Source organism: Callorhinus ursinus, unplaced genomic scaffold (assembly GCF_003265705.2).
Source record: "Callorhinus ursinus isolate GAN/ISIS: 27379988/994484 unplaced genomic scaffold, GSC_fseal_2.0 scaffold1, whole genome shotgun sequence".
NCBI classification, from domain to species: domain Eukaryota; kingdom Metazoa; phylum Chordata; class Mammalia; order Carnivora; family Otariidae; genus Callorhinus; species Callorhinus ursinus.
This window is the reverse complement of record NW_027397063.1, coordinates 145,104,781-145,116,774: the sequence shown is the minus strand read 5'-3', so window position 1 is coordinate 145,116,774 and position 11,994 is coordinate 145,104,781. Positions and strand designations below refer to the sequence as shown.

General features: G+C 36.9%; 1 long non-coding RNA gene across 1 annotated transcript in view; it reads left to right on the top strand.

Annotated features, from left to right (window-relative positions):
* The first annotated feature begins 364 nt into the window (after positions 1 to 364).
* Positions 365 to 11,994, top strand: part of LOC141371558 (uncharacterized) — a 42,713-nt gene continuing 31,083 nt past the window's right edge. Inside the window, exons 1-3 of the long non-coding RNA XR_012376610.1 lie at positions 365 to 411; positions 6,153 to 6,278; positions 10,423 to 10,491. This is a non-coding gene — a long non-coding RNA (uncharacterized lncRNA). The remainder of the gene's footprint in view (positions 412 to 6,152; positions 6,279 to 10,422; positions 10,492 to 11,994) is intronic.

Here is an 11,994-nt window from a genome sequence, read left to right as displayed (position 1 = left end):
ATGCTATCCAGGTGGAGTCCCATCAGGCCTCCACAGACTGGCCCAGGCCTTGCTCTGGTCTATGGGCCACCACCACAACCCCTGCCTCCTCTCTCCATTTTTCTTCATGAACACGTCAGGGTAAATGGACAGTTAGACATTTCCCCAGACATGTCAAACTCTCTCTTCCTGGAGTACCCTTTTCTGCACTTGGCAGTCATGTTTCAGGTTTATTTCACCTGTCACCTCTTGGGGGAGCCCCACCAATCTGGCTTCCCCAGCCGGGACAATACCCACTGTGAGGGCGGTTGCTTTCCTCCCTTCTATCACACTGTGTCATAGACATCTGTTGCTTGTCCTTCTCCTTGTGGGCGTGTAGCCCAGCTGATGGCAGGAGACTCATTCATGTGGCCAGCTCAGTGCCTGCTCATGGTAGGTTCCGTAAGTGAACTAGAGAATGAATATGGTGAGAGTCCAGGTAAGGCCCCCAGTCTGGATGCAAGAGTATACAGATTTGACTTTGGAGACAATGGGAATGTGTGGATTAGAGACTGTCTGATTTTTCGGAGGTGGAGTCATAGCCACCCCTGACTGGATGTCATGCCGCAACACAGGAAAGAACAAAAGAGCCAGAAGCTTTGGCCTGCTTCAGAAGACTGTATGTGCTAGGAGTGGAAATATGGGGGCAGAAATAACTGTAGGGTGGTTTTATAGGAGTTGAATTTAATAAAGCAAATAGTACTGCAAGTATTTAAGATAGGTTTGACTTTTTTCTATCTGAAGCTTCTTTCTTCTGCTGAACCTAAATTTTCAATGTGTAATTTAAAACCAGCTTGATACAAAATTTTCTTCTTTTCTTACTTTAGACTCCTGAATAAATGTGTTTGCTATAAAGGGAGAAATAAAAATTTAAAAGAGTAAACAGTTGAAAAATTAAAATATGAATAATTTACATGCTGACTGTCAGTTATTTTGTTGATTGCTAAATTATGTGTTCATCGAATGCTGACTATGTTTAAATATCTCCTTCAATGTTGCTAGGGGAAACATACTTTTGTACCTGACTTGTGTGTGTAGACTTTATTTTTGTTTATATTGTTCCCACTTTATTTTTTGAAAGAATAATGACTATTATCTTGTCATAAACATAAATGTTCATTTTGTAAAATAAAAATGAAGTAAAATGGGGCATGTCAAAAGGAAAAAATAATGACCCGAAACCCCATTACCTAGGAACAATTGTTTTTAAAACTTGGTAAACATAATTCCAGATATCCTTTTATTGATATATATGGATAGATAGATAGAAGGAGATTTAGATACAGAGATATTGAGAGAGAGGAGAGGTAAAGATTAGGTTCATAAAACACATGCTATTTTTACTGACAGTATTAAACATAATCCTTCTTTAATTTAGTAGAGATAAATTCACAGTGAAATTAAAGGAGCCAGTGATCTTTTAATTCTCAAGTCGCTTAGACTAAATTTTATATTTAAATGAATTCAGTGCCAACTACCAGTCCTTGTTTTACTCTTCTTTCCTTTTGTGTATATTGATAGATTTCTTTACAATAATTTTTGTAAAAGAGGCTCACAAGTGCGGTCTTTTCTAAGTCACTGCATACTAGAGAATGTCTGTTTATTGCTTTTATACTTTCTACTTGAAGATATACTTGTGGAGTACTTTTCTCTCAGAACATTTGAACTACTTGTCTACTGTTTTCTGGCTTTGATAGTATTACTTTGGATAAATCTGAGATCAACTCTTGTTTTTTGTTTTTTTTTGGTCTGTTTGTTTGTTTGTTTTCCTTCTGCAATGCTGGTTTGATATTTCCCTTTTAGCTATTGTGTTTTGAACTACAACTCACATATAGAAAAATCCACAACACACAAAAGGAGCGCTTATGTGTCCCTTACCCAGATCAAGAAATAGAATGTTGACTATCCACTGCCTTCTCTGGATTCACAAAATTCTTAGAAGAAAAGTGGCTTCTCATGGAGGGCTCACTTCCATGTATTTTTTACTTTCCTCAAATCTTGTGATAGTAATTCTTACCGCTTGCTGAAAAAGTCTGCTTTTCAGTGCCTTCCAGAATATTTTTGAAAAGCATTACGTTCAGCTTTTCCACTAGTTGCCTTCCATGGAAGGGTTGTTCTGAATTACAGAGGCCCCCGTTAGGAGAAGCTGAACTCCCCAGCAGGGTTCTGTAACTTTGAATTTCAATGATTCTGGATATGATTATGGTTTCATTGTTATTTATTTATTTGTTTTGAGGGGAGGGAAAGTCATTGTCCTTTTCACCTGCAAATTCAATTCTTTCTTTACATCTGGAAATTTTTTTCTTCTTCTGTTTGTTCTGTATCCATTACCATCTCTAATAATAAATTTTAAAAATCAGCATCTTATTGAAGTGTTGCATATATACAAAACAGTTCTCAAGTTTTAAGTGTCTAATGTCATGAATTTTCACCAACTGAGCACATCCATGTAATACTCGGTTTAAGAAATTCAACCTCTCCAAAAGCCTGTCTTGTGACTCTGCCTACTCCTGGCCCTCTCCAAAATTAGCCACGATTTTAACTTCCAGCAGCATAGATTAGCTATATTTGATTGTGAACTTTGTATAAATGGAATCACATGGTATATAATTTTTGTTTCATCTTTTACTCAACAGTACATAAGTGAGTTCCATCCTTGTTGCTGTTATGTGGTTGTTTATTTTGTATGGGTACAGCATGGTACTCCATTTATGACTATATCACAATTTATTAACCTCTGTTTGGTGGACTTTGGAGTGTTTCCAGTTTGGGGCTGTTGTGAATGATGCTGTTAAAAATATTCTAGCACATGTCTTTTAGTGAACATGTTTATATATTTCTTTTGTATACTTTCCTAAGACTGGGATTGCTGGGTCATAGAATAGACATGTGTGTAGCTTTACAGATATTGTGAAGCAGTTTTCCAAAGTGGTTGTAGTACCAATTTACACACCCACCAGCTGCATATGCTATGAGAATTCCAGTTTTCCCACAACATTACCTTCATTTGGTGATAGTTCTTTCTTTTTTTTTTTCTTTTTCATTTTAGCCATCCTGGTGAATGGGTTTTTAACCAACTTTATTAATTTCTTTCCAGTTTGTGTTCTGGATTTCTAAGGGCTTTAAGTCTGTATCCCTTAGTACAAGACCTCTTTTTATCTGGACCTTGGTACCCCATCCTGATTGTTGAAATAGTGGCAAACACATTTCTAAGTGGCATATTTTCCCTTTTCACTATACATCTAAAATTCTCTTTATAGGTTTCTCTAATAGTTGTGTGTGCACATGTGTGCATGTGTGCGTGTGTGTGTGTGTGATTAAGGATCATGATGCAACTTCCCTTCCAAGGAAACTCAATCTGTAGTTTCTGACTTCTTTTTCTAAGACAGCCTGGGGAAATGGCAAGCAACACTGCAGTTTGCACAGAGGACAGAGCATTTTGTTGGGTCATTCTAGAAATACTGATCACTCAGTATCATTAAATGAACTTTAAGTGCACTATTTTCTTTGATTCAAATTTGATCTAAAAAAATTGCTGGTAAGAGCAGAGTGTCAATGTCAGAGTTTGAATCCACACCGTTGCAAATGCCTCTCATTTTCTTTCTGTGCCTCTTCTACCATTGAGCACTTTGATTTCCTGAATACTAAGGTGCATAGGGCTGTGCGTAGTACCATTTTATACCTTCTTGTTAACCTTCACAGAGGAGCTGTGTATACAAGACACAACTAAGCTATAGAGAGAGCCTGTTCGAGGCTCCGAAGAGCTGTGTAATGATTATCCTATGGCTCCTTCTCAAATGGAAAGAATGTCTCCCAAAGGCAAGCAATCAGTTTTCTCTTTGGCAAATCTGGGAGTCCTGGGGTTGTACAATGTCAGGAGATTGCTGCTTGATTGTTCCTTGGTTGAAAATGACTCTGGCTATTTATATTTTCCTACATTAATGTTACTTTCAAAGCTCACTCATTGCTGATACTGCTACTGATCATAGTAACAATAAAGAAGAGTCTACCAAGTTTTTGCTCTGCTTTTTTTTTATAAGTAGCAAAATTTATATAGTGATCTCATTCATGCCTGAAACAAGGACTATTATTGACTGTCGTGACTCAAGATTTCATTCATGGAGGTTCCCTTTCAGAGGTAATTTTGAGTGATGGACTTTGAAGATGGGGAATCATAAATTCTCACTATCTTTGTCTCTGTGTGAAGGAAATGTCCCATCGTCCAAGACTAGAGAGGAGGTAAAACTTTTCATTACCTATTTTAGTTACTTGAATTCTAGTTCACTTTTACCTGACCTACCTATGTTGTTCTATCTTGGTCCCTTAAGGCAAGATGGAGAAATAGGCTCTGTGGAGAGATTGATGGATTCATTGTAGGTCAGTGCTTTGGTAGCATCCCTGTTGTACGGACATTGAGCTTGAAATATTTGAGTCCTCTAACTGATGTGCAAATGTTCCCCTGGAGTTTTTATGCTAAATACCCTATGAAATATCTTATAAGTCCTAGAGACCTGTACCAGCAATCTCTCTTGACACTCCTCAGAGGTGGGAATGGGGGTGCCAATGGCCTCATTGGCCTGACACTCTAAATAGCCACGGGTAGCAGAATGGATGAGGGAAATGGCCATGTGCATTTCCTGTGTAGGCCCAGCTTTATCATGCGATGTCTGTTGTTGTTGTTGTTGTTGTTGTTGTTGTTGTTTAAGATGTATTTATTTATTTGAGAGAGAGTACCCATGAGCAGGGGGAGGAACAGAGGGAGAAGCAGACTCCCTGCTGAGTGGGGAGACCGACACAGGGCTTCATCCTAGGACCCTTAGATCATGAACTGAGTCAGACTCTTAACCGAATGAGCCCAGGTGCCCCTCAAACTGACCCCCATGTCTCAAAGCTGAGAGAAAACTACATGTCAGGATTGTCCAGGGCCTGAGGCTCAAGGAAGCAAGGAGGGCTTTGTCTAGCTCTGAGTGGGCTCTGTGTAACTTCAGAAGAGGGATGAGAACACAAACACAGGGAGCAAATCAAGTTTTGTGTGAAACATTTGGCAATGTCATTGTCTGCACTTTTGATATATGGCGTTGCTGCTCACACCCTCACTGGGAAAAGGACAAAGGAGAGTGTCTTCAGCTACTGTCCTGGAAAAAACACAACTCCTTCTTCCTCCAGGGCCTGTTAGCCAGGCAGCATTAGGGAACACACATGTGACTTCCCATTCCTTTCTATTTTGTGAATATGGGTGTCAGGGAGCCATAAAAATCTGCTGAGGGAGAAAGCAATGCATCTAAACCTCTTTAATGGGTTGGTTTTATTGTGCTTTGATGAGACCTGCATGGAATACCTGTGCCTCATTCAGTCTTTGTTTATCATATTTCTTAGTTTTCATATTGACTACATTGTGTACATAATAAAACAATTAAGACAAAAGAGACTGGTATGTAAAATAGTTCTTGATAGAGTATTTAGGGGACCTTTAGGAACTAGGCCATAGTAGGATGATAACACCCTCCAGCTGCCAAGAGCATGAAGCAGGTGAGATGGACCAGTGCCAATGTCTGTCCTCTTGTAGACTGTCAGGTCACCTGTCGACAAGGTCACAGTGGACTGCATGGGAGCAATTACCCTCAGGAGGCCACAGGTGTGTGAGGATGGCTCTTTACTTGTGATGCTCTCTCCCTAGATGCCCATTTCCATCTGAAATGTATTTAAGCATTTTTTCTTCCTGATACCCATGACTCTAGGCTGATTGAACAGGTGAGCCCAACTTGCAGACCATTAAAGGCAGAGGAGAGGATGCCCAAGAAATGCAAATGCTTCCTAATGAGGGCAGTGAATTAAACTCACTTTCAAAAACCTGTGTGAATATCCCAGGGCCATATTAAAATGTCGTCCTTTAAATGAGACATATTTTTATACTTCGCTGGAGAAAAAAATCATATAGTTCTTTTGTATCTATTTTTGAATAAATGAGTGGAGAGCAAGTGTGTTCTAGCTGTTAGTCTCTTTACTGTTATGGATAACTGGCCTCCTTCTCTCAGGAAGGGAAGAGAATTCCTCCATGGAATAGTGAATTCCCAAACAGCATGTTTCAGTAACACATTTCAGAGAGCTCAGATTTTGCCTCTTCTCTTTGGCAGGGCATGATCTTTGCTACTCTTGCTAAAAACAGAAGATTGATCCACCCCCGTCACCAGGAGCAGGCAATGGGCCAGGACCCTCTTTGGTCCCCACCTCTGATGAATTAGGTAGCTCACTTGGAATAGGTGAGAGGGGTCATTTGGAAGGGAGGGTTATGTGGGGCTTAGGAAGTCCAGAGAGGTAGCCAGCATGAGCCTTTAAACATGAAGGAAGTATTCTGAGATCCTGAAAGGAGTTGATAGAAATGTCACAGCACTGCTATAAATTTGATTATTCAAAGACTCAGGCAAGCTGTAATTGTTTGCTCAAATATTACTATAGAGACTGATATGGATAAGGATATAAAACAACATTCTGCAGTTCCTGGAAGTGTTACCCTGTCATTAATTAAGTCTTGATTTCATCCTTTTATTTAAATTAGCTTTCACCTGTCCTCTTGAATCTTTTGATCTCGTATCCCCATGCTACCTAGATGTCTCTGCCTTCAGAGGAAATATAATAGTGCACCATATTTTATGGGTTCTGGCTATGGGGCTGCTATGTGGCACTGCAACTCTTGAGATCCAGTTCCATTTTTTTTCCTGGACTTTTTTTTCTTGGTCTGTTGTGGTCAACTTTTGGTCTCTTCAGCTTCAGATGCACACATGTCACATGCTTGCACACACACACAAATGCACAACTGCACACATACATGCGTGTTCACTCCCATTCTGAATTTAATTGGCATTTCCCACATTTTAAAATTGTCTTGCAGGATAAGAAAGGAAAAAGATAGTTAGGAACATTAAATCTGTTATGTAAATGTGAAAGACACTAGAATAACATGAAATCCAACTGCATGAGTTTACCAGTAGGCACCCCTCAACAAAATGAAAGAATGAAGCTTACAAACCTGTCAGAATGATTAACGTAAAAAAGACAAGAAACAACAAGTATTAGAGAGGATGTGGAGAAAAGGGAACCCGTGTGCACTTGTAAATTGGTGCAACCCCTATGGAAGACAGTATGGAGGTTCCTCAAAAAATTAAAAAAAGAACTACCATATGATCCAGTAATTCCACTACTGGAATTATACTCAAAGAAAATGGAAACACTAATTTGAAGAGATACATGCACCTCTATGTTTATTGCAGCATTATTTACAATAGCCAAGACATGGAAGCAAGCAAAGTGTCCATCAATAAACGAATGGATAAAGATGTGGCATATATATATAATGGAATATTGCTCAGATATAAAAAAAGAATGAAATCTTGCCATTTGCTACAATATAGATGGATCCAGGGGATATTATGCTAAGTGAAATAAGTGAGAGAAAGACAAATACCATATGATTTCACTTATATGTGGACTCTAAAAAGCAAACAAACAAACAAGCAAACAAAACAGAAACAAATTCATAAATACAGAAAACAAACTTGTGGGGAGATCGGCAAAATAGGTGAAGGGGATTAAGAGCTACAAACTTCCAGTTCTAAAATAAATTAAGTCACAGATATGGAAAGTACAGCATAGGAAATATAGTCAATAATATTGTAATAATTTTGTATGGTGACAGATTGTAACTACACTTTTCATGGTGATAATTGTGTGATGTATAGAATTGTCAAATCACTATGTCATATACCTAAAACTAATATGAAATTGCATGACAACTATAATTCAATTAAAACAAAACAAAAGCTTAAAAATGAGGGGATGAAGATATATGTAATTTTAAACAGAAGGAATCAGGTTAATATCAGGAGAAGTAAAATTACATGAAAATATTAAATGTAAAAAAGGGAATAGTTTAAATTGCTAATGGTAAAATACAAATAAAAATATAATAATCATAAAATTTTAGGTAACGGATTATAAAAATATATAAATTAAAAAAGAGAAGTTAAAAACTCAAGGAAATAGCAGGAAGCAATACTTTAAATATTGAATCAATAACAGAATGTAGAGAAATCAATAATAAGATTGTGGGACTTTATTTATGGTTATATTTGGAATTGTGTCCTATCCAAGGAAGAAGCGAATGAAAATATGAATAGAAATTAATATGTATAAAAATAATATAAATGATAAACACTAGAAACTTTGTTCTTTTCTTTCTTTCTTTCTTTCTTTCTTTCTTTCTTTCTTTCTTTCTTTCTTCTTTCTTTCTTTTTCTTTCTTTCTTTCTTTGAATCAAGGCCAATAAAAGAGACAAAACTCTCATAAAGGTGATCAGGGAAATAAAAAGAAATAGCTATACACTTTTTTAGAAATGATCAAGGGAGTGTAATTAAATAGTCATTTATATATGCTTATATACACATAGCAGAAAAAGTAGAATTCTTTATCAATGCATGCCAATACAGATAAATACATGGATGAAAGAATAATTTTACGGGACAATATAAAAAACAACTTTTTATAGGAGAAATATGGAAAAACTGAATAGAACCTGAAAGAAATTATGAGAAACATCTAAAAATAACCACTGGAAAAATGTCAGACCCATATGGTTTGAGGAATGAGTTCTTTCAAACAATTTTAGAACACAAAATTCTTGTGCCACTTGAAATATTTAAGGACAAAAAGGCAAGTTTCTCCTTTCTTTTACTTATTGTTAGCATAACTGTACAGAACTGCAGAGAAATCTTTCTTAGAAATAGAAATGCAAAATTCTAAATGTATGATGGCTGCATGAAACCAAGTATATTAAAGAAATTATGTGCTATGAGTAAGTAAGTTTTATTCCAGGAGTTTAATGATGGCTCATTGATAAAAATATATATATTATGATAATCCATTATGTTAGTAACAGAAAAAAGAATGACTATTCCTGATGTAAAGTTATAGTAAAATAGGACTTCAAGAATAGTTCTTGTATGTAATGAAAACATATGTGACCGAAACATGTGCATCATGCTTAAAATGCAGACATTAGAGCCATTCTCATTACAAGTTAAGATTGTCTGCTCTCCCCATTATACCACAACTGATCTAACGTATAGTAAAGTGCTTTAAATCAACAGGATAAAGCATAGAAATTTGTAAATATTATTGGGAAAACTGACTGTGAAAAATAAAACACTCAGGGAAACAAATTTAAGGAGGATGCAAAGTCTTTTGTATGCATAACTCTTAAGCAGACAAAGGATGTCAAGGTGAAAAAAAATGAAACTATTAGCATACATGGAAAATATAATCACTTATTTATGTTAGTTTGGAGTAAACAAGAACTTTACAACCATGGTGGAAATCATAAAAGAAAATTTAAAAGGAAATAAAGTCACCTTAAGTTAAAAGAAAAATGAAAACTGGGTAAATATTTGTGAACAAAATGACAGGTACAAGGTTAATATCTTTTATTTAAGGTATTTTAAATTTAATTTTTAAAGAGCTCTTACAAATCAATAAATAGATAAATGTCCTTAAAGAAAACAGGCAGCTATAAAAAATGAAACACAAGTTGTCAGGAAACAAAACAACAATGACTTATCACTAATCTTATAAGTGAAGCAAAATTTGGTTTTGGAAAAGGTGACTGAGTGAATGAAAGATAATCAATTAGGGCAGTAGACAGAGTGGTAATTCAGATGCAGGCTCTCGAATAGGACTATTTGAGTTAAACCACTTCTCTCCCACTAACTGCTAATCTCAGTCTACCTCTCAGTACTCACAGCCAACATTTATAAATTAACAGGGGTGGCCTTTATTCAATCACTGGTTAAAGTAAATATGAAAGCCACACCCATCTGAAACTTACTCAAGCCCATCTAAGTGTTGTATCTGGCTGTCCCACTATTTATATCTGTCACCCCCCATTTATATCTTTCTTTCTAACTGTATTTTTATGTCTCTGTTAAGAAAGCCTAGGTAGGTGAAGAAAAAGAGACAGAATTATGTTCAAAGATGGTGCAGTAGTTAAAACTCGTGCAATTTTAAGTCTAAATTTTTAGCAAGAATAGTTAAGCCAAAATATATAACATCTATAATCAAATTAATAAAACTTAATTTAAAAAATGACAAATAGTGTGGTGGAGGCAGTTTGTTGGCCTGTGTATTCGTTGTCCAGGCAATCAATATTCACTCCCACACTAGGTAAACCTGAAATCTCAGTGGCTTAAGAAGATTAAAGTTTATTTTTTGCTCATGTCACAGCTAGATGTAACCATGCCATATGGAACATATGGCCTCTAAGGTTGCCATAGCAAGGGAAGAAAGTATGTTGGAGGGTTACTTCGGATTTTTTTAGTGGCTTATATCATTTTTTGCCCCCATTCCTTTGGTTAGAACTTAGCCAGATAGCCTAACCTGACTGCAAAGGAGATTGGGAAATGGAGAGAAGCCCATGAAGATCTGGTGAGCATGACTGGTCTCCGTCTTTGACAGAGTATGACTGGGACCAAGGTCTTCAAGACGATACAGTTGCACTGTGAACTTTTAAGAACCTTCTTCAGAGTTTGTTCTATTGTAGTAATGCCTTTGCAGTAATACCTTCATGTGGGAATTGGTTGGAGAGTATCAAACTCACTCCACCCTTTTCATAAAAGGTTGTCAATCTGGAATAATAATAGTACTACTACTACTACTACTAGTAGTAGTAGTAGTAGTAATACCCAGAGTAGACCTGCATTCTAGATCAGAGAATTAAAAAAAAAAGAAAGAAAAAGAAAAAGTATGCTTTCCTTTTTTTCCCAAATTTTTATTTAAATTCTAGTTAGTTAACATATAGTGTAATACTGGTTTCAAAAAGTCTGATTTCCAATTCTTACCTAAAGGTTGGTTGAAATAAGGACTATATGGAAACAGGTGTGTGGGAGTTCTTGAAAATTTTATAATTCTTGGATCAAGCAAGACAAATCTACATGCTCTGTAGATCCTCTATATTATTCCCTCCTCTACCCCTTCATTACCTCTCTCTCTCTCCCTACCACTCCAGACTGCTTTGAGAGGACTGCGGTTTGGTTTCATGTCCTGAGAGGTCCTAATGAAATCCATCACTGCATTTGCAATTGGGTTACTATGCACACTATCTCTCAGTGGTCCATATATGGACCTCCAAGTGAGAACTTTCTTTCAATACTGAGTTTTAGGAAAAGCTTGACTTATTTTGAAGGATGCTATATTGTATTCATTTAGTTATTTGTCTTCATACTTTCTCTTTTGCTTTGACACACAGGGAGCTCAGTCAAATTGTTGGCTTAACTAGCACAGCTAGGACATTAAGGGCTACAAATATGGACTGCACTGCCCTCTCTCCCATGCTGATCTTTCATTTAGATTTATGTTTCTGAGTCCTGAATTTTTGTTTTTATTTCTGTTTTAGTATTGTGATATGTGTTTTAAAGTCACCTTAATTCCCATATGCTAAATTTGCTCTGGAGAATCAGTCAGCCCAGAAACTTCCGGGAATGACTGTTGGAAGAGATTTTTAAAAAAAATTTTTTATTGTTATGTTAATCACCATACATTACATCATTAGTTCTTGATATAGTGTTCCATGATTCATTGTTTGTGCATAACACCCAGTGCTCCACACGGAACGTGCCCTCCTTAATACCCATCACCAGGCTAACCCATCCCCCCATCCCCCTGCCCTCTAGAACCCTCAGTTTGTTTTTCAGAGTCCATCGTCTCTCATGGTTCGTCTCCCCCTCCGACTTACTTCCCTTCATTCTTCCCCTCCTGCTATCTTCTTCTTTTTCTTTTTTCTTAACATATCTTGCATTATTTGCAGTGCAAATAATCTGTGATTCAACAGTCTTGCACAATTCACAGTGCTCACCATAGCACATACCCTCCCCAATGTCTATCCCCCAGCCACCCCATCCCTCCCACCCCCGACCACTCAGCAACACTCAG